Here is a 23,084-nt window from a genome sequence, read left to right on the forward strand (position 1 = left end):
AGTCTCTCGGAGTCGCCAGTGGGAAATGTACGCGGCCGTAGAGCGTAGCTACCTGTCAAAATGAAAACATTCGTAAGCCTTTTTTAAAAAGCGAACAGTTTGATAAGATTTTCCGGTAATGTGATTCGAGTTCTCTCGTTTTAGATTCGCGTTTCGCTCGGCGCGCTTTCGATGTTCGTGGTGCAAAATTCTAACTGTTAATTCATTATGCCGTTTGCGACAGTGCTAGACCTATGATTATTATAACATGAATATTTAGCGGCGGTTTGCTCATCGTGGAAAAGTTGCCGCGAATATTGCGAGAACTTGGAAGAAAGAGGGCCGGCGCTGTTGGCGGGAAGGCATTTACTTCCTCATTGCGTAGACATTTGTTTTTGTTATCAGGTGGTTGTGTTGTGTGACTGTTTTCGGGGGATAACAATCGGACATCTGTTGGATTTTCATAAGGTAAGTTGTATACAATTATAACGTAATACCTACATGCGTGTGTATATTTATATTACTACAGCTCGGTACATTTGAAATGCGATCTCTTAGACGAATGTGTGTGAAATCAATGTATGAACGAATGATGAAATCAGGCGAGAGTGTAAATCTGAGTCCAGTACAACTTATAAGATTAAGAAAGGGTCTCTGAGATGGTTCGGTCATGTAGAACGAATGGACGACAAAAGAATGGTAAATCAAGTATATATTGCGAAAATGAACGGTATCGTGAGACGAAGACGACGTGGCATGGTCAGATAAACCAAAATCTTAAGTCTGGTCATGTCAAAAGCAGGCAGAACTAAAAGGCATGTATGACAAGATGTATGAATGTGGAAGAAGCTATGAATGTATGCCAGGTCCGTTCTCTCTGCCTATCCCTATGGGAAATGGCATGATGGTAGTTTACCTTATTCGCGTTTACTTCTTGTTCGATTCTTTTTTAAACTTATTTGTTAAATGTACGAATGGGTACTGTGTTTTATAGATGAAACTTTCAATAACTTACACTAGATAGTACCTACATAATAATGTACATATATAAGTGTGTTAATATATCCAGCAAGTTTTTTGTGTGTGAGCACGTAATTGTATGTATTTTTGATAGAATCTCGCAGCGATCTCTTCAATTAAAAATAATAAGGCCAGCAAAAAAATAAATATTCATGAAAATCATTATATTTTAGATTCATTTATTAGCGTTTGATCGTTGTATTTTGTTGAGGAAAAATCTGCAATAATATAAATATAAAATCGTGTTTAACTTAATATATTAATTTATAAATAATAACATACACTTATGAAACAGTAATTTTATTTGAAGGTTTTAACGATATTATTAACTGTTGCATTTAGAAATAGAATTTATTATGTATGATAGTGTACAAAACTAAAAATATAAAAAAACGATAACGGCAAACTATATCTAAGTTTCATTTAAAAACTCCACAAAAATTTGTATTATATATATGATAAAAATACAACTTGAGTATCTGTTTTTGCTCCTAAGGAATAGGTGAAAATTATAGAGAAATCAGGGAATTTTAAGAAATAAATATTGTATGCATCGCTTATATTATTACAAAACAAGTGGATTTCATAGAGCAAAGTTTAAATTTATGGTTACATTTATCGTATTAGTTTCGTTTATTTATTTTGTTTAAAATATTCATATTATTACCATAAACACACCATTAATTTGTGCGCGCACATACATGGATTTTAAGTATCAAAAAACGACAGTAAAAACATGTTGTGGAGTAGTTATAATAAAATATTATTGGCCCATTATTGTTTTGGTTCGTATGTTATGTCTTGTGATCTGTCGTTATTCCTAAATAAGAAATAAATTAATTAAAACTGTTTGCAAAAGTCAGGCTTCAGGGCCATGGAAACGGAAACTAAAAATAAATAAAAAATCTGTCTAACAAAAAAAATGTCAGTATTCAAGAACTTGTATGTTTTTATTTTTTGATTCTAGCATTACTAACCTGATGTATTAAGGTATGTGTGTCTGATATTGTGAGCACGTAGTGTGTTACGCACTGATTGTTTTTTCTTTTGCTTTTTGTATGGAGTGCGGTAGTGGAGGGATTCTTAAATGATTATAATAATATGATTGTACCTTTGTGGTAACGGTACATTTCCTTTGTTTATTTGCCATTTTGATCTACATTCGTTTATGTAGGTAGTAGGTTTATAGGTAACTAATGGGTAAAATTTATATTAATCCATGTATAAAATGTGTGATCGATTTTAAATAATATCTCCTGAATATTTATTTTTTTTCCACATAGTAAACAGTTATTAATAATAAAAATAATGTGACCCCACTGGGACCCGTGCCGAGGACACTAAACAATATACTTTAAAAAATATATTTTTACATGTGAGAATAAACAAAGACAATACAGAGATAATTAACAAATTGTTTCTACAGTTTTATACACTACGTATATATGTAAACACTTCATTTTCAACAAAAACATAACATAAACTAAACATTTGTAGAACAGTTGATTCAATATTGGTTTGGTCGAATAAGACAACTTATTTTACTTCTACCCAGCTTCACTATCCATTTTTTATAGCCTTTTTGAACATTTTCTAGTTATTTATTGTTTTCATGGACAGTGGAAGTAGGTTAAAGATTTTAATTGCATAGTACTCAAAATCCTTTTATGCGAAAGTGGTATTAGTTTGTATTTGTTTAAGTTGGCTTTTTGTTGAGGATCTAGTGATTATATTATTTGTATGGGTTGTATTTTTGTTGTTACATAAATGCGACATGCATTATGATGCTACAACCACCTTATTTTGGTTTTATGTTTTGATTTATTTTACTTTTCGTTTCTTATTAATCATCGTCATCATCAACATCATTCCATGTCCGCTTTCTAGTTGAGCACATCGACTCGTCGGTAAAAAGGCAAAAATTCCTAAGCAACATTACAGAAAAGCCAATTATTATTATTTTTTTATTTTAATTTATAAAAAAATCTCATTATTTTGGCGTGATTCCTACATAATTATAATAAAAATTAAAAAATCAGATTTTTTTTAAATTTCAAAAATAACTTTCATTGGCTCTTCTGTAAAGTTGGTTATATGTCGCTTAGGAATTTTCGCCTTTCCACCTTCGATCTGGTGTCCACAAAGATTCTCCAAGCATACTCTATCGGTCTGCTGCCAACACCTGTGCATCCTCTCAAGTCAGGTTTGCGTCCCGTAGTTCTGACATGAACTGCCGACGAACAGTCAGCAGCGGACGTCCAAGTGATGTTTGCAAAGTAGGCAAGCCTGGTTCAGGCTCTCTGAAGGCATCCGCATGGCCAAGCCAACCGTATCGCCTCCGCTTGATGACAATTGTCACTCTAGAAGTTTCTCCAGGGTATGCTTGGCTACAACAATTTAGAGATTAGAAGGAATGTGTATTTGACCACACATTTTTATCGATTGTTGCGCGGTATGATCGATATTTCTGTGATTATGATGAACATTGGTTTGTATGTTCCTGATAATTACCTAAGACAGCGTCAGCATAGATTGTATCATATTCCAATATAAAGTACCAACCTGCCGATGGTTATGCCTGTTGGAAGGGCTTCCGATATGCTGAACAACATCGCTCTGGATGTTGATCTGTTCCATGTATCTGAAGGGGTTTTCCGGAGCAGGATTCTTCTACTTTTTCGACAAGAGACTCTTTATACTTTTTTGTCTTTTTATAATATGTACGCATTAAATTATAGTTTGTAATGTATTATTTAAAATAAATAATTTCAATTGAATTGAAACTCTAGTTTGCTGCGTCCGTTCTCTTATTACTTCATTCCTTACAAAGTTAAATCACCGCAAACCCAAGATTCCTCAAGAGACAATTATTCTCATAACTCAGTATTTTGCTGTTTTGGACCCTAGTGAGACAAGACAATTAATACTCAAAGAGTATTTATAATAAATTTTCGTTCAGTACAATTGGATAAATTCAGCTTTCAGATTTTTTTTATTTATTTTTTATTTTGGTATTTATTTACCAAGAAAATAAATATATTTCTGATTGGGTAGGCTAGTAGGGAACCTACGTGGCATTTTATAAAACCAGTGTGTGATATTGCATGGGTGACAAATTGAGACTTTGTATAAGCTCGTACGTACATATAATATTATATATTAAAACTATCTTAAATTGCGTAATATGATACTCCGTAACAAAATATAATATATTAGTAGGTAGTATAATATTGTGCCATGATATTTGAATGCCAAATTCATTAGTTCACTGGTTTGTTACTGGACAGATCAAAATATTGTATTACTAAAGTTCAAAGAAATCATTCTATAAAATGTTATTTTACAACATTTGTAATAATGTATATATATTCTATTATCTATATCCTATTATTTACAGTAATAGGAATAGAAGGAATATAAAAATGGGAATGAGTAATAATATTTAAATCTATTATATTACCTATATCATATATTATCCGATATAATATGTACTTCACTAACATATTAAAAATAAAAATATAAAAAAACGTTTTCAGTGACTTACGTAATCTCATTTTTAAATACTTGAGAAATCCTTAGAATTATTATTATGTTGTGTTATTTATAATGGTGTTTAAATGCAGATATTTGTAATGTAATAAATCTTTTTTTTTATTATATATCACTCATCTCAGATAACACAGAACAAAGGTCTGGCTCATTTGGAACATAGTTAATTTTTAAAATACTACTGAAAAAATTTCAAATGTAAGTAATATACATACTCTGATTTGTAGAATTGACATGAAGCCACTAAAGAAAATGATTTTGAATAGCAATGTTTAACAATTATTATACTTTGTTGTATAAATAAAAAAATGTAAACGCCATAAACTTGGGTAGATTTGAACCAGAACGTCGCTGAAGTTGACCGTGAAAAGATCACACGGGTGACGTCAGGTGTGTCGTGTTTTGTAATACGAACCGAAATCGTCCACCGGAAGGAAGGGTATAAGTCATTATTTAAGCTGCACCGTACCTTTGTTTAAAATAATATTATGTGGGTATTATAATAATAATATTAACATGCAAACCCCTCGCGTGCTTTTAAACGTCTCCGTTAGGGTTCAAACGCGAGACGAAGTGCAGTGTGCAAACGACAGCTAAGTGAAGGGATGCGTTATTATTTTAAATAAACATAAAACAAGCTATACAAAATACATAACTGCTTTAAATTATTATACCTGTATTGTTCTTTTTAATATTTACTTATGTAGAGTACATTTATTATTTATTTCAAATTTAAATTTATTTTGTGTAGACTACAGTTATGTGTGTTAAATAGAACCAGAATCCTGAATGAGGTTTTTTCGACAACTGTTTTTGGCTACTTTTAGATAAAAATCCTAGAAAAGTTAAAGGAGTGGAAATATGTCGGCCTCGTGTTGTAGTAGTTAGCGCATTCGCACACTATACTTGAGGTCCCGGGTAGGGATACGATGATAATGATGATTGTTTCTTCTTCTTCTTCAGCCTTATTCTCTCCACTGCTGGATAAAGGCCTCTTCCAAACGTCTCCATTCCTTCCTATCACCCGCTTTTATCATCCACGTTTTACCGGCGATTGAGGCAATGTCATCGACCCATCTTTTCTGTGGCCTTTTAACACTTCTTTTATTTGCCCATGGTCTCCACTTTATTATTCTGGGTGTCCACCTGCCACCATTTTGTCTCGCTAAGTATCCTGCCCACTGCCGTTTCAATTTCGCTGCACGATCCATGATATCCACAACTCCGGTTCGGTGCCTTATTTTTTCATTTCTTACGCTGTCTCTTAGACATATCTCACTGTTGCTTTGGGCTAGCGATATATTGTATATGCACTATGCACTACGGACTAGCAGTGCAGCATTCATTCGTATTTTGGGAAAGTATGTGCAGTTACGTATCCTCAGTGCATTTAGTATAAAAAACCGGGTTATGGTCCGTGGCTAGTGACGCGGATTCACGGATCAAATGTCCGAGGTTCAAACACCGCTTTACCAAAACTTAATTTCCTTCTAATAGTCAGTTAATTACAACTCGTTCAAAGCGGCTCTAAAATATCTAATGTTCTTATGAGTTATATGAACACAAAAACATTTTTTGATAAAAATTTATTATAATTTAAAAAATCGTTTTTTTTGTTAAATTTTTGCTTTTAGTACATATTAAGAAAAAGGCGATAAAATTATCGCTCCGCAAAACGTAAAAGGAACACAAAATCCATGTAGTTATTTAAATATATGCTCAAGCCGAGGAATTTTAAGTACAAGCCCGGGCTTTCAATAATCTGTTTGTTAAATAATTCAAGTAGGCAATGGTTTTAAAAAAAATAAAAATGCGTTCGTTACTCTGCGCGTATGTTTATCAAATAAGTATATCAAATAAGTATTACATATATCTATTATTTGAGGTATTTATGCATCATGTCGACACCAACTGCCGCCCGCCGTCCGCTATGCGCTATCCCATCGCATCCTAAACCACGCCACACCATGCCGTTGCCAGTAATCTGGTATGACCTTCAATCCACACCACAATCCGGAACGTCTATCTGCCATTATGTAACTCGTGTAATTATACCACCTTAGATGATTGTGCCTCATAAACTTTACTGGAAGAGACGCCATCTTGTAAAACGCAGGCCTCTCGAATGCAATGTGAATAATCATACACGTCTTACTTCATTACTGTATCTAACGTTTATTGACTACCGACTTGTTCAATCATATCAGTAAAACAAATCAATTTTATACATTACTCATTTAATACTTTTGTCTTATTTCTCTATGTGTAGGTTCTAATCTTATTTATTTATTTATGTTAAAGGAACAATGACAGATAACTAGACATGTACATTCATAGATGAAATACAAGATACTGTTTAATGTAATATACTAGCTAAACCCGGCCACGCTTAGCTGTGGCTTTGTCTGATATTCATTATTAGGGGAGTAAATAAAAATAGTCTAGCAACTATTCATTGACTGAGAAAATATATTGCCCAATTTAATATCTTAATTTGCGTTGCTGTGACTATGATGTAAAATATGAGGAAAGAAAATTGTAACTTAGGCTAAAATTGATAAAATGGCAGCCCTGTGTAGAATTGTCATTCAGTACTTGTTAACTATGACAAATTATGAGTCAATTTTAAACGCATAGAATGTTCCGTTTCTATTAGAACTTCCGCATAAAAATTATATAGGAACACTCTTCTGCTAAAATGCAATGGTCACAAACATACGAAACCTACATTATATAATTTCATATATAATATGTATAGATTAATCAGTATCTTGTTTGTAATCTTATATTATATGTATCTTAAAAGATACACCACGGGAGTCTCATTGAACGAAATGTTCAGAAAAAGGTTTGTGTTTGTGAGATTTACAAAACATGATAATTTTTTAACCAAATGAGACAATTTAAATCTAGAAAGAACTTTCAATGTAATATTATTATTTTTTGATAAGGTCATATTGAAATAGCTTATCTGGGACTACTGATGTTTTTTGCACTAAAACAAAGTGGATTTCGGATTTTTATCTCAAATTAAAAAAAAAAACATTTTTTTGTCGACTTTGGTGTTTTATTCGCGTATAAAATAACTTATTGCGATAATTTCTGCATTTTAAACTTCAAACCGCCAAAAACTAGACTCCCGTGTTTTATCCTCTAAGCTCTAAGGTACAGATATAATATTACTAGACCCATCACCCTTTATAATTATTGTTCACGGCATGTAATACACTATTTATAGGTAGTCGTGAGCATATAATATTCGATAGAAATATCTCCTAGTAAAAATAAAATACTAATTTATTTATTTATTGAATAAATATACTGCCTTAGCCAACTACAACAGTTATGTGAAGAAAATATGAACAAGAAACTGAATAATAACATGAAATTACGAGTATGTAGCAAAGACAAACAAGGGAAATAAAATAATGGTATACAATATATTCATAAATACGAAAAACATACAAGACTTCGAGCTTAACCGTGCCAATCCATCTTCATCCCACACTGAAAAGCAGGAAGATCTATCCGAAAGAATTATAAGTTCAGTGACGAATTGACTAATCTTTACATTATGGACATTAAGGCATGAAAACAAAAGTTTCTCTTAGAAGAGCAACTTATAATAATATAGAGGTTATCAAAATTAGTTCTTCTTGAAGAGCTAATGTAGTTAGTCTAGTTACCATAGACAGACCGATGGAGTAACCCCACCCCACTCTTCCTATTAATTTCTATTTTTAAATATAAGACATTCTGTGTTTCCTGAATTAGTTAATATTGTAATGTTAAAAATGCACGGTTTTCAATCAATATTTATAAATATGTTTAGTAAAAACCTTGATCGTCTATAATTTTATGTTTCACGTATTTAAACACATTTTATTACGTTATTTTCTTTAAATTCGTATTTTCTGAATTTCAATTTTTTGTATTTCAGCTAGATACGATTTTTCTTTGACCATTTAATTTCACTTTGATTAAAGAAGTTTTGCTTAGTGGAAAACCAAATATGATTGCCGTGAGCAAATAGTTTGTTCAATATTCATATACAATATACCTACACACATACTTATAAAAAAAAGTCTCCATGCTTTGGTTTTACTTTGATTGTGGCATGTTTAAAAATCCCGTTGTGTGCGTGGGTGAAGTTTATACTATTACCTAGATCCTAACATGCATAATAATATTATGTGTGCATAGTTATGTGTATTGTGTATGTAACTTTTGATTCTTGAAAAGTTTTCTTAGAGCAATGTAAAGTCTGAAAGCGTAGCTTATAATTTACAGCAATTTAATAACAGTAATAAAATACAATTTGTCTAGTTATATACCCATTAAGTATTTTGTAAGATTTCACACTCCGCTTTTGATTGAATATAGAGCATAACAAACGCGTTGGAAATTATTTTATGATTTAATTTTGCATTATTTTGATATCAAACGACCAAACAAGACACACACAGAATTTGTTATTGAAGTGGAATAGTTAAATGATTATTAATTTTAGCGCTTTTGTCAATATGGACAAAATGGGTTTAATGAAAAGAGTACCTAAGATAAAACATTTTCACAAAAACGAAACAATGCATGGTATTTATTAATAGACTATCAAATGAAGCCAAAATTTTATTTTTTTGATTTTTGTGTATTGTATTATCGACGCTGTGTTTTTTTGAAGCTTTGTTATTTAGAAATTATCCCACCCGTGAGTCACGAGTTGTCGTCGGTGAATTAAGCTGACGTTTAAAAAGAGAACCACGTACGTATGAAAACACTTGAAACATGGCTTTCCAAAAAACGGAAATCTATCACCACCCATAGTTTATTGGCTATTCTATTCTAAACAGCTATTGACCAAAACCTCTGACGCGTTTGAAAGTAGTTGTTTATCAGAATGTATTTTATTAACTTCTTCATACATTTTCGTGAAACTTCCCCTACAATTAAATGCTCTAATTTTTACCACGAGTAAGAAAAAAAAAATTATATCCAATTACCCTTAGCACTGAACTTCCTTATTATGTACAATTTTTAATTATTTTTTTGTTCATCTGGCTTTAAGTGCCTGACAAGTTTTCGCATCGCATTAAATCATATTCATATGAAAAAAATATTCGGATTTTTTATTATTATTAAGTCGGTAAGTATAAAAATACCAACTTTTGTATTAAAAAATAATAAAAATATTTTCTTAGTGATTTAATGTCAATTTTTAAAATTTATATTAAAAATGCCAGTCGTGTTTTTAAGTTCAAATATTTTTTTTTTTTTAATAATCGTGGTCATAATTATGTTATGCGTTCGCTTATCACTGAAGATCGTCGCAAATAAAGTCCCCCAGTTCAACTCTTGTCAGCTATACAATGTTGTCCCTCTACTCGGCTAGGCGGATGGGTGCTTCAGTCCATGGAGAGCCTGTCGCAGACCTAATCTGGTTGGTCCAGCGCACCGTGTTGGTGCTCATCCTCACCCCTGCAATCTGCCAGCCAGCACTCAAAACGGTATACAAATTATGATGGAAATAAAATGTGTACCGTGTGAATATTTGGCAGTTTCGAATTATTTTTTACGACCAATGCCAACAATTGTTGGAAGAGAAAGAATTAATTATCGCGACGATTTCACAGCAGTTACGCACAAGTTGCAACTGTAGATTGTAAAGGCAATCGGAATATTATGCCGAGTTAGTAGACAAAACGAGACAGTATATAGAAGTTATATTAATCTCGCAGCAATACATAAATTCATACTCACTCCGAGCGTATTCGGAGCTATTTTCTCTCATAAGAAGCACACCGTCATTATAAATCGCTTGTGCTATTTGATTAATTGCAAATGCCCTTGTTACTGTAACAATTATTTATTATTCTTTAGTATCTGTAAAGGAAAATAAATTAATGCAACGTTTTATTATAGGTAGAATTTTCAACAATTACTTACGCAATAATAGGCGTTTTTTTCAGGCATTAAAATTATAAGAAAGAGCTGTGAACATATCAGTATCATCAAATAAAAGAATTATTTTTTTCACAAATTAGATGATTTTAATGTTCAACAAAACACTAAAAAATTCCATCACAATATTTGCGAATTTAATCGCGTTTTCCTTTTTCACAAGTCCTTTCACATATTATGTTCGTAAATCAAACAATTATAGCTTGTTGAGTAAATATTAATACCAAGGAAATCAGCGTTAGTGTAATGCATTGAAAGTTTTTTCTTATGTTTTAACTTAATTTTAATATTTAAGTAAAAATAGCAATTGTTTGTTTTCATTCAAACCAAAAAATATGCGTCTTATGGCATTATCTGTAACGTATCTTTTGCAATACTTATCTAGTAAGAAGTACTTATTATAATTTATTCGGAAGGTATCTATCCATATATCCTTGTATGGAAAAGCACATACTTAAACAAATTATAGACACAAGAAATTCTTACATAACACAAATAAATTCACTCTTACAGAATCTTAAACAATCGTGTTCTTACTCCCTTGCAACATTTCTGTTATTTTCACACCGTTTTATTTAAAACGGAAATAGTTTTATAGATAGTTAGTTATAGCTAGTTAGAATGTAAGTTTTTTTTTCTACAAATACCTAGTCATGATGTTTTTTTTGTTTACATCGTCCTCATTTTATATGGCTGTTTGAAATAACAATCTTACTTTTATCCGTATTAAAATATTGTCGGCTTAAATTTCAAGTGCAAGTTGTGTCAGAGATAGAAAAGAAAATGAAAAAAAATAAAAAAAATCTTGTTTTGGATACCGGCTTTCATTATACTTGTTATCATAGAGTTAAGAATAGTCCAAAAACCGCATATGCACATCAAACAGAAGGCGACTAAACTATGCATAAATGAGTAGGTTTACGTTTTGACCCATTAGTTTCTTTGTAGACGTCGCTCAGTACGCAACTCCTGATTCAAATTTAACCATGCCGTGTTGTGTCCTTTTAAAGTGTAGAGATACTGCTAGGATCTTAAAGAAACAGGATGCAATCACATTTCATGTGAAATTATCAAATGAATGTGTTTGTCACAAATGCATTACTTAAAAATTGAATTATTTTTCCATCTGTGTGATGCTAGGGTAGTAAAAATTTTTACCCTATTTTGCTCATATAATAAGAAAAATAATGAAAATTAAACCTCGGATTAAACAACGCCGTGGTGGACATTTGGCTGTCATTATCTTTAAAACATGAAGTATCATTTAACATGATATAAAAATATTCGTTTTACGTAAAATAAAACTTGTTTTATATTTTAAGTTCAAAGTTCATTAATTCAATTACTCTTATGAATTGAATTGAATGACCCCTTACTTATCTACTATGCTGTGTCAATCAATGTTTCCGAGTGCACAATAAAATTTTAGAAAAATTAACAAATCGTTTCTTTTTTACCTTACATTTGTGTTATGGTTATATTCTTCGCGATCTGGCAATATTACTCCGTGACTTTAAGTATGCGCGCGGCGAAAGTGTGTATAAGTAAGGGAATTATTGAACACAGTCCGATGTATTCAAATATGATTCTACGCTCCTTCTGGACTATTCTTAATTCTATGCTTATTATTTATATTTAAAGCATTAACTTTGTGACCAAATGTTTTGATTCGTGTCAGTAAATGAATTAAATTAACCGACTACCGACCTTTTAATGTCTACCGTTTTTGAGACATAACCGTCTCTTTGTCAGGTGATTATTTACTAATATTTATTATCATATCTATCGTGAAAAACATCAAACCACTTAATTTTATAAAGTCGTTAATATGAGTAGGAACTCTCTGATTTACTTAGAAACTGAAATTATACGACAAAACTAACTATAAATTATTAAAGATTTGCAGTTAGTTCTGTAATAAACCTTTGCCAGAAAAGCGTCAGCTGCATTATTGATATCTCATCAATCTTAATTGTCTATCTCGCACCTGCTGGCGGGGTGCAATTATAAGTTTAGTGACTAGACAATTTAGCGGTTGCTGGAAATGAAGACGTTTCCAGTTACTAGTAGAGTTACCAACCAACCGTACTTAGAAGCCAGCATCACCAAGTTAGCGTCGTGCGCGGTGTGCTGCGAGGACGAGCAAATATAGTAATAATTCTGTCTTGTCACGCAATCTTACTTCCTCTAAAGTCATGGATCTTTTGACAAAACATACAAGCAAAGGCGACGTGTTTGTAAGCTTAAACAAGTCACACCTAACTAAATATAACTCTTACCTATATCTAACTTGATTTTATTGGAATGTCAAATACTTCGATTCACATTTCAATATATATAGTAAATTTACCCACATAAATTTTCATCGACATTATTTATTACATTGCAGACATTTTTGTTTTTTTATCTATTTGAGATTATTACGTTTAATATTTTTATTCTTATTCTTCTAAGTGTAGGCCTTGTAACTTGTTTTTCAAGGGGGATTAGCCTCCTGCGAGGTCCATTCCAGCTGTCGATTCCTCTCTTTGGCGATCTGATCGAGAGTCGTCTACCTTGGGGTCGGCTGTCCAATGCAACGTAAGGGAGTCTGGATGGCTCCATCTCCTCGCATGTTGGTTCTCCCACCTCTTTCTTTCATCTTTGATCTCGCAAATTTCCCTTATCCTCGAGTTCCTTATTATGTCTCGGAGATTTTTACCAGATATGCTCACTTTTAGCGCGTTTTTTTATTGTGATGTCTGTTCCGCATTTGGTCTCATATGTCATGACGGATCGCATATTTTTTTAATAGATTTTTATGTTGCTACTGATCATCGTGTCAAGATTTTTCATACACAATTTTTCAAAAATCCTGAGATGACTGCAGCCGTATTTAGTTGACCTTCGTGGTAGATCCGTTTGCCGATATAAATTATTAAATGATTTGTATATTATAGCACTTTAAAAACATCTACAATATAATATATACATTTAAGGGCGGGCATATTGCCCTAAGGCAATTTCTTCCTACCTACCCAAACCAATCAGTTTGAGAAAATCACAAGTACGTCGACATACTCTAAAGAATTATACTGAATCATAAAATTTTATATAAAATAAAAAACAAAAATTAACCAAAAAAAATTAACTAAAAAAAAAATAAACACTATACTATAAAGAGAGGAGAGGAGATGTTAAGGAAAGAAGGAGAAGAAAGGAACAACTCAATTTTTTAGATTGTGACATATCAATCTTGATTTAAATGTAAATAAAGAAGGGGCGTCTCTAACATTAGTGGGTAGATTATTCCACAATCGAGCAGCTACAACTGTGAAAGAGGAGGCACAAAAATTAGAGCGGTAAAAAGGTATAAAAAGGGTTCTCTCGTTACTATAACGAAGAGATAGTCCATGTTGTGAAAGAGATTAGTAGAGCTCTCTCAGATAAACAGGCGAAGTGGGATTATTTAAAATATTGTGAAGAAGTGATAGAATGTGAATGTTTCTTCTATGGCTGATACTGAGCCAGTGTAGTTGCGTGCGATATTCGGTTATGTGGTCGAATGTGCGAAGATTGAAGACATAACGTATATAAATCTACTCCCGAATATTTGAACATTTCCACCTTATTTCACGGAGACGTCATCCACAGATACGCAACATCCTGCCGGGATCCGAAAGAACATCTGAAAAAATGAAATAAATTGTTTTACTTATTATAGCTAAAAATAAAATTCCACTTAGAAATAGCAACAGATAAACTCAATATATTATCATACTCAAAAAAACATTTATTTAGTGGGACAGTTTATCGTTATAATATCCAGATGCCGTCCACTGCACCGGTGAGTGCAGATAAATTACTAGCTGTTATTCTGTCAACGGTACTTTACACGAAATCAAAACTACGAACGTTTTTCACACGTTCTTGTTTGGTCGCAAAATTCACATCTCGTATGTGTTTACAAACGCTGCTCGACCTATGGTGCTTTGAGAACCTGAACTAAAATCAATACATTTTTATCTGAGACGTGTGAATATCTGAATAATCAGAATGCGCGAGTCTATGAGCGATGAACGCGTTTGTCACGACTCGCGGTCACCTACCTCTGGTAATTATTATTGCCACGAAGAAGGCCCTCTACCTCATCACATTGGCAATGCTTTGATAGAAACATTTCTTTGCAAGATCACTCGTTTGAATCGCACTCACAATAGTAGGCAGTAGGTACCGTCACAATGCGTCTCTCTTAATAGCGAAGAAAAATGCAAAATGACTCATAGTCAGTTCCTTCTAGATTTTAAATTAAATGTATTCATTTATTTGTTACAATTATCTAACAAATACAGGGTGTTCTTTAAACCCTGTCACATCCGAAACCACGATGATCAGTATGGGCAAGAAGACATTTTAGTATATTTAAAAAAATATTTTAAACAAAGAAAATTTTTTTAAATAAAATATTTAAAAAAAACAAATGGTTGCTTACTTCTGCAGGGGAGAAGTGGGGGGAGCGCGGCGCAGTACCAGACTCCCCCCTTCTCATTTCATCCCTGCAGAAGTAAGCAACCATTTGCTTTTTTTATTATATATTTTTTTTAAATTTTATTCATTTAAAAAAAATATTTTAACGTACCTATATGTATTCTTGCTCATACTGATCATCGTGGTTTTGGATGTGACAGGGTTTAAAGAACACCCTGTATAACAAACAAAATGATAAAAAAATAATAATATTTTATGTGGTGGGCAAGCTGTTTGTTGTGTAAGTTATGTTTGTTGTGTTACTATATTTTAAGAAATTGTTTTTGTAAATTTGGATACGTTTATTTATGTAAATTGTTTGTGTAAATACATATTTTTGAATAAAAAAACAGAAGCTTTAAGGATCCTGAGGGGTGGGGATGTCGTGTTGGCCTCTGTCCATACGTTCTCCTCCCCCTTTTTTAATCTGCATAGAATTTGTATTCCTTAGGAATATTTTTAATAACTTTCCTTTATGCGCAGCTGACAGAGAGTCCCCCAGAACTCTATATAACAGCTGCAGGTGGATGCTGAGCTTAAGGATCTCCTCTCATTGATAATCTCTACAAAAAAAATGCATAACCGTTCATTTAAATGTAATCACTAAACAGTATTTTTAAATCTGTCTTATATTTTTTATCATTTGCTGTGATTCATCGTTTAAAATAGCAATACGTAGTAAATTTTCTATAACGTTTATATATAGTGGTTTTATTGTGTGTATATAAACAAATCATTACATTTTGACAAAGCTCCGCCCACGGGAGAAATTAGAATATTAATGTAAACTCTCAGTCGTCTTAACTAAATATTAATTTTGAGTACCTACGCTTAAAGAAACGTGTTCCACAATGTAAATAAATGTGATGTCATTACTTTCTTGGTTGGAATTGCGGCATTTTTATTTGAATAAAATAAATATCGGAATTCGAATTTCGTCATCTTATGTGACTAATCAAACATCATATATGGAAAAGCGCTCTTACCGTTTTGGTAATAATATAATGAACCTACCTGTTTAACAATAATGACCATTCCAAAACCATTTGAACAAATATTTTTTTGCCTTCTTGCACAATGTACTCGTACATATTAGTCAATTATTTAGCAGATGTCACAAAAAAATCAGATTTACATATTAAATTATGTATTTAACTCAATAAACTGTTTGAAAAAGGAACAAATAATTCATTTATATCATTGAAGGAAAAAAAAATCGCCAGTGTTGCCTAAAACAAAAATTGCACAAATAATTAATAATACTTTTTAAGGAGGGAATTCAGAAAGTGATTGTTATTTACTGTAATATCTTCTTATAAACTTATCAACATTATTATTTTATGAAATGATCCGTTTATCATCCATATTATATAAATAAATTTACAATACGGATTTGCGAGACAAAGACGATGCAAAAGGCTAAAATTAGTACATCATTACAAAAATACACGAAATATTGGCACTTTTTAAAAGCTTTAAATAGTGAACTTGACGTTCCAAAACTCGTGATAAGTGAGATGAGTATATTAAAAAAAATAAGATAATTATTTTATACTGAGAATAATGTTTTAAATATAAAATTGACTGTTATTAAAAAAACGTTAACGTGTTTTATTTAATACACCGACGTTTATTCCAACAGAGAGGAAATATTTTTGTAAGCGGAATATGGAAGTCTAGGCATTACAGAGTTTATGATCTGTCATTGGTTGGTTTAAGTGGTCACTTTAATCACTGTAATATTCATTATACAGCCTATGTTTAAACATCAACATCTCCTCCACTTTTATATCTGTTGACTTTTGTGAAGGAAATTAGCGTGAGTGAGATTCATCTGGCTGAATTTATTTCACGTACTAGGCTGTCTACTAGCTGAAAATACTTTTCTCTAGAGAGTGAAATCCAGCCTGTCTGCAAACATTTGAACGTACTCAAAACATTGTGTTTTTATACCGTGTAAATAAATATTGTAGAAATCATTCGGGTTGTGTCAGGTTGTGGTCCCGTGGCTAGTGTTGCGGACTCATGGATCAGAGGTCCGAGGTCCGAACCCCACTCTACCCCAACTTGATTCCCATTTTCTAATAGTGATTTATTTACAACTCCTTAAAAATTGCCTCAAAATCAATCATCTTAATATTTCATTTTTCTAAAAACATAAATCAAATAAAAATATTTTTTATGTATTTAAAAATTTTAAGAAAAATTAATTTCCTTGAAGTTAACAGTTTGTTTTTTTTTGTTTGTTTCAAATATGCCCGTATATTATTTATTTTTATTCGAGATCATAAAACCCGATAAAGGTTAGTAAGTCCAACCAAAGATGATCTTAAGATATAAAATAGCCCACTCCTCACGTGTAATTATGCATTAAGTGGGCGGCCGTATACTAAAATATTTTACTAGAATATATCCATCATGTAATGGTAAAGAATTTCATTGTCTTTAAAGCTCAATGTAGGTAGGTTCTAGGCATTAGTAATAATTTGTTACAGTTGGCTCACAGAAACGATCCTATGTTTTTTTTAAATGTAACTTGATTTCAATAAAAAAATTATATTTTAATTACATGTATTCAAAAAGTATTGTAAAAACCTAGTTTTTTCGCAGTTTTAATAAATCAAACAATGAACATATTAAGGAAGTCTAAGGAAATCCAGTTGAGAATAAGGAAATCCAGCCAGTCTGCAAGCATTTAGACATACTCAAACATTGTCAAGAAGATAATCATCTATGGTGAGAAATAATATGCCAAATGTATAATGCCTTAATATATATCGGGAGTAAATTATAAAACAATAATAGACAAATTGAATCATGATCTAAATAATGTCTATCGATGGCTAAAAATTAAGTTATTAAAACTAAATATAAACAAAACAAAACATATAAATATGGGTGATAAAAGAATAGAAGTTACGCTGTCAATTGTAGTAGATAATGAAAAACTGAATGAAGTTAGTAAAATTAAATATTTGGGTGCAATAATGGATTCCAAACTTACATTTCATGAAAATCCTAAGATGGTAACGAAAAAAATTGCAAAAAAAAAATTGAGAAAAATTAGAAGATTTGTTGATAAGGATTCATTCAAAATTGTTTGATAATGAACCACACTAAACTTCTGTAGCAGCATATTATTTTTTATTAAACCAAGAAAATTTAAACAAACTAACCAAATTTATTTATTTATTTATTTTTATATTACAAAACAAAGCTTTAAGAATCATTTTGAAAAAAAACCGATACACAAGTGTATATTTGATGATAAAGGAATTATAATCATTAACATATAAGCATATAATAGTTTCCAATACGATGATGTTTGTGTATAATATTAATATTTTTTTTTAAAAGACAGAATTTTGGAAAAAAAATATCAAAACCAACATAAACATGATCACAGTACTAGAGAAAAGGTAAAAATCATACTCCCATTTCGAAAAAACGCGAAGTCAAAGAATTATATTTTATATAAGGCAGTAAAAAAATATTATGAAATGAGAAAAAACCTTTATGAAAAAAAAAATATCTAAATTCAAACAGAAGGATAATAAATATTATGTGTTAAATAACTTATAAATGAACTGTTTTTACATTGTTATTATTATAGCAAACATAAGAATATGTTTTTATGTGTCCTATTTCAAGATTCAAAATAAATAATAAATTAATCACATTATATAATTTTCAGTAAACCCCCTTTTGTGCCCCTACTCAACACAAATTTTCTAACGAGTCGGGGCAGGTTCACAGACAAATGTCGATCCCGGTTGTGCCACTATAAACAGTGTCTTTGTAATCAACTAAAGTATGAAAAATGTGTTTAATAAATAATAATAACATAACTACTTACCAACCCATATCTTCGTCAAGACAGTAATTACATTGTTTACTAAGATTTATTGAAATTTTTCGCTACAATGTTAATGCCTTAAATATTATGATGATATATAAGTCTCTGTCTTGATGTTTAAACAATGTGTAAAAACAAAACGTCTGTGTGCAGGCGGATGAAGAATACAGTTTTGTGTGTGAGACAGAACCTGAACCCTGGGCGAGTGCTTTCTATTCGATAGCTACTTTTATGTAAAAATCTTGAAAAAGGAAATCGAGTGGGGATAAGTCGGCCTCGTAGTGCAGTGATTGGCTCATACGCCTACCGTGCTTGAGGTCTCGGGTTCGATTTCTAGCATTCTAGAACGATTCTAGTCGTGAAATATTTGCTTTAAAGGTTGTTTATCAGTGCAATATTTCTCTGCCCCTAAACTGATACCTAGGCCCCGATTACAAATGGAAGTTAACCGAGTTATCTTCGACTGCCTATGAAGAAAATTCAATAATTGTGTACGAATATGAGTATAATTGCATGAACATTTAAAATATCTTCGTCGGTTACCTATAATTGAACATATTTAGAAGAAAAAATTGTATGCATATTCCGCTTTTCATACTGAAAACTTAATTTTACTTTGTAGATAAAATTGAAGATAAATTTCAACTTCCTTACAATCAGAATACATACCCCGGCCCTATACAATGGGAAGTTAACGTTTATCTTCCATTTTTATGTACGTATTAAAATAAAGTTTTGTTTATGAAAAATATAACATATGTCCCATTGTTTTTTTACAGGTCACCAACGAAAATACTTTTCATCACATTTTTATACCGTCTCGATATGTACTGAATATAGCGTTTGTAACAGATGATCAAGGTACGCTGCATTCGGTGTTGGCATGTAGTGCCCTAAGCACCATCGAGTTCAGATAGGGGGGTGATGATGATGATGATGATGAACAAAACGTAATACGATTTTTTTTTAAACTTATTTCGCTTCCAAAAGTTTGATATTTTTTCATCAGTTTGTTACTTTTCGTATTGGATTTAAAGAGCTCTGCCAAAGATTCACGCAAATTGAATAATAGTACAAAGATCCCCGCCCCCGCCAACCTGCTGACGGAGTAAGCACGCTTTCATTCTCCCACGGGGTCAGGTGTTAGATACATTTCAAATTTCAAGATCCCATCGACACGTTGTAAAAAGGTCGTGTTAGAGAACTAAAATAATATAAGAACGCATGATCATTTGACCTCGGCAAAATCTTGGTTCGTATTATTTTTCATGACTGGGCCCCGATTACAATGGGAAGTTTGCATTTATCTTCAAATTTTTCTACAAAGCAAAATTAAGTTTTCTGTATGAAAAGCAGAATATGCATACATTTTTTTCTGTAAAACATGTTGAATTTTAGGGTACCGATGAAGATATTTTAAATTTTCATTCAAATATACTCATTTTCGTACACAAATATTGATTTTTCTTTATAGACAGTCGAAGATGACTATGTTAACTTCTTGTTATACTTGCGTGAAGTTCATCCGATGATAGAATAGTTGACTAGATAGTATAAAAGTATTTACTCGCTAAATTTTATTAAATATTTTTGCAATCCTTTGCTATTGCTAGTTTTGAATACATATTCGTATATAGATTAAATTAACACAATCGAATATTTAATATCAATTATTGTACATAGTCCAAATTCGATATAAACGTATAATTTTATTTTTTTGTGTTTTCGTGTACATAAATTGTGCGAATAGAGAATTTTGATAAATGGATATTCGAATATTGTTTTCCTGTCACTGTCTTGCAGATGCCTCCCCGATACTATGGGAAAAAGACAACTGCATGTCAGAGCTTCTGTTAGAATAGCTAAAATCGACGTTTCTTTGTCCTGTTTTCCGCACCTTAAAACTAAACCGATTTTAATATTTTTTTTATTTCAGAATAAAATTTTCTGTATCGGTACGTTTTGCATTTTTCAAAATTAGTTATATTTGTATACCTTGCGCCCGAAGACATCATATAAAACTGTGATTTTTTATGGGTTTGGATGGTTCTAGTTCCCATTATAAACTATTTTTATAAAAACAAAACAAATAAGCCACGCCAATGGATAGATATTTATATCTATAGTGTGTGAAAAAATCACTGCTGTAGACCCATAATCCAGAGAGAAAATATGGGAATACGTTTGTATGAAGAAAAATCGGACCGCGTTTCATCATTAGATAAAACATTATTAAGTATACTCAAAAATCCTTTAGTAAAAACCGGTCGGATAAACGATAAAGATGTTGTAACTTTACATTGGTATGTAGGTACCTGGGTACTTGTTTATAATTGAATTCCAAAACTTAAAATAATTCGTTTTAAAATCCAAAATTTAAGTAGGTACCTAGGTACTTGTTAATGATTGAATTCCAAAACTTTAAATAATTAATTTTCAAATATATAATTATTTTTGCAAATGTCAAACCTTGCTCTTCTCACCAACATTGGTGAAATGTATTTAGGAATGCGTTTTTCAAAAATCTGTCGAACTTCAGTTAATTTTATTTTGATTTTACTAAAAATTCAGTAAAAACAAATAAATTGGTGAAATTATACGGAATTCAAGGAATTAATCTTATTGGAAATCAAAAAAACGAATGTTGTTTGGAAACATTCAAAAACAATATTTTTTTATACACTAAAAAATAACATCTTCCCGTTTTTTTTTATTTTATGCATTCTCGTCGAATGCAACCCTGGTGATGGGTAAAAAAAACGTTTACGCTCCTTTCTTTTTTCTACCTATTAAATTGAAGAATTTAGCTATAAATATGCTCATGGCAAAGATCTACATTTTGCTGAAAATCGCACGTAAATCGGTCCAGTAGTTATTCCGTCTATCGAGGACACACATACGAACATTGCCTTTTATATTTACAGATAACGATTTCTACCGGTAGTTACCTAGACTTCTATATTCCCTTCTCTAAAAGGTTCATCATCTTTTTTTATTTATTTTTATTTATTTACAATTTCAAAAAACCCGTTAGGGTTACATTAGAAATTTAATATTGTCTAGTCATTTTATGTCTCGTCTAGTCTAGTTAGTTCAGTCATCATGTGCTTTTTCAGATTGATTTTAAATTTGTCTCCATTAAAAGTTTTCAAGTAGTAAGGTAGGTCGTTGTAGTGTTTAAGTCCATTATATAGTATTTTTGACTGTCCTGTGTTTGTCTTTGCTTTTTCAATATGATAGTGTTGTTGTTGTCTGGTGTTATATTTGTGTATGTCAGCATTTTTGACTAATATTATGTCGTCGTCTTGTATGTTTCCCAGTGTTATTTTGTGCACATTTTTTAAGGTTTTGTTGTAATATGTTAATAATAACATAAGTATTTATTTCTAAAGTAGAAATTATATGAATTGTTCTTATTTTTGCAGCTAATTTCGCCCTGAACTTATTTAAAAAACACTGTTATAGAATTTTGTTTCCAGTAGGTAGTTTACAATAAAAAAACACACTGAAAAATTTAATGCATAGCTCTACAATCAATAGATAGAAAACTGTAAAAACGTGTTTATAGAAAACTTTTTTTCCACATCAGTAAATGAACATAAATTATTCAACACACAATGCAACCTCTCGAATATGTCAGCGAAGTGGTTGATTTGTAAAATATTACATTCAAACTGTCGCTTTAATAAAATCAATCTGGTTTTTAAAGTGGTTTAGAATTTATTGATTCATTTCGAAATAATAATTTATTCATGAAAGGTGTATATACTTGTGAAGGTAATAAAATGTATTAAAATATTTTGAGGAAGCTCACCCACCACATACTGCACTCCGCATCTAAGGACCTAAGTCGCTGAACGGTGCCACATATACGGAAAATTTTCTTATTGCCGAACAAGAAGGGCTGTCCATGAGAGCTTTTTGTAATCTGGTAGACTTGCCGTATTTGAGTTGAAAGAAGATAATTCAGAAGTACATAATATGCACTTCCATTGTATTAAGAAAAGAATGACGTGAATTCTTTACTGACTGGGATTAATTGATTGGGCATGATCAATTTGCCGAGATGATTGCAAAACTTTTTTGTATCCTTAAAATTATTTTTGAAGCCATTAGACCTGTATATCCGACAGAACCTATCACAGGGCCACGGATAGTAGCAAAAAGCTCAATTTCGTGAGAGCGGAAAAGGAACAAGACGACAGGATTTGTTCGA

General features: G+C 31.6%; 1 protein-coding gene across 6 annotated transcripts in view; it reads left to right on the forward strand.

The window, feature by feature from the left end:
- LOC148279403 (uncharacterized) overlaps positions 1 to 23,084 on the forward strand; it is a 197,390-nt gene continuing 174,306 nt past the window's right edge. For all 6 annotated transcript variants that reach the window (XM_088229982.1, XM_088229986.1, XM_088229985.1 and 3 more), the window contains exon 1: positions 1 to 447. The gene's annotated coding sequence lies outside the window, so the exon portion shown is untranslated. The remainder of the gene's footprint in view (positions 448 to 23,084) is intronic.

Source organism: Micrasema longulum, unplaced genomic scaffold, assembly GCF_059751315.1.
Source record: "Micrasema longulum isolate JH-2025_06_02 unplaced genomic scaffold, ASM5975131v1 h1tg000725l, whole genome shotgun sequence".
Classification (NCBI taxonomy): Eukaryota; Metazoa; Arthropoda; class Insecta; order Trichoptera; family Brachycentridae; genus Micrasema; species Micrasema longulum.